Source organism: Chiloscyllium plagiosum, chromosome 11 (assembly GCF_004010195.1).
Source record: "Chiloscyllium plagiosum isolate BGI_BamShark_2017 chromosome 11, ASM401019v2, whole genome shotgun sequence".
Classification (NCBI taxonomy): domain Eukaryota; kingdom Metazoa; phylum Chordata; class Chondrichthyes; order Orectolobiformes; family Hemiscylliidae; genus Chiloscyllium; species Chiloscyllium plagiosum.
Window position 1 is genome coordinate 70,013,223 of NC_057720.1, and position 885 is coordinate 70,014,107.

Below are 885 nucleotides of genomic sequence, written 5' to 3' on the forward strand. Positions count from 1 at the left end.
GTTTATAGTAAATGTCCGTGTTTATTCGGTCGCCCGAGATAGAAATGGAAAGGTCTAGGAAGGGGAGGGAGGAGTCCGAGACGGTCCAGGTAAATTTGAGGTCAGGATGGAAGGTGTTGGTGAAGTGAATGAACTGTTCAACCTCCTCTTGGGAGCACGAGGCAGCGCTGATACAGTCATCGATGTAGCGGAGGAAAAGGTGAGGGGGGGGGGTGCCAGGGTAGCTGCGGAAGATGGACTGTTCCATATATCCTACAAAGAGGCAGGCATAGCTGGGGGCCATGCGGGTACCCATGGCTACTCCTTTGGTTTGGATGAAGTGGGAGGATTGGAAAGAGAAGTTGTTCAGGGTGAGGACCAGTTCAGTCAATCGAAGGAGGGTGTCAGTGGAAGGGTACTGGTTCTCTGCATACCTCGACACAGTCCTGTCCCCCCTTAATCCAAGAACTCCCCACCTACGTTCGGGACACCACCCACGCCCTCCACCTCCTCCATGATTTTCGCTTCCCCGGTCCCCAACGCCTTATCTTCACCATGGACATCCAGTCCCTGTACACCTCCATCCCCCATCACGAAGGACTCAAAGCCCTCCGCTTCTTCCTTTCCCACCGTACCGACCAGTACCCTTCCACTGACACCCTCCTTCGACTGACTGAACTGGTCCTCACCCTGAACAACTTCTCTTTCCAATCCTCCCACTTCATCCAAACCAAAGGAGTAGCCATGGGTACCCGCATGACCCCCAGCTATGCCTGCCTCTTTGTAGGATATGTGGAACAATCCATCTTCCGCAGCTACTCTGGCACCACCCCCTCACCTTTTCCGCCGCTACATCGATGACTGTATCGGCGCTGCCTCGTGCTCCCATGAGGAGGTTGAACAGTT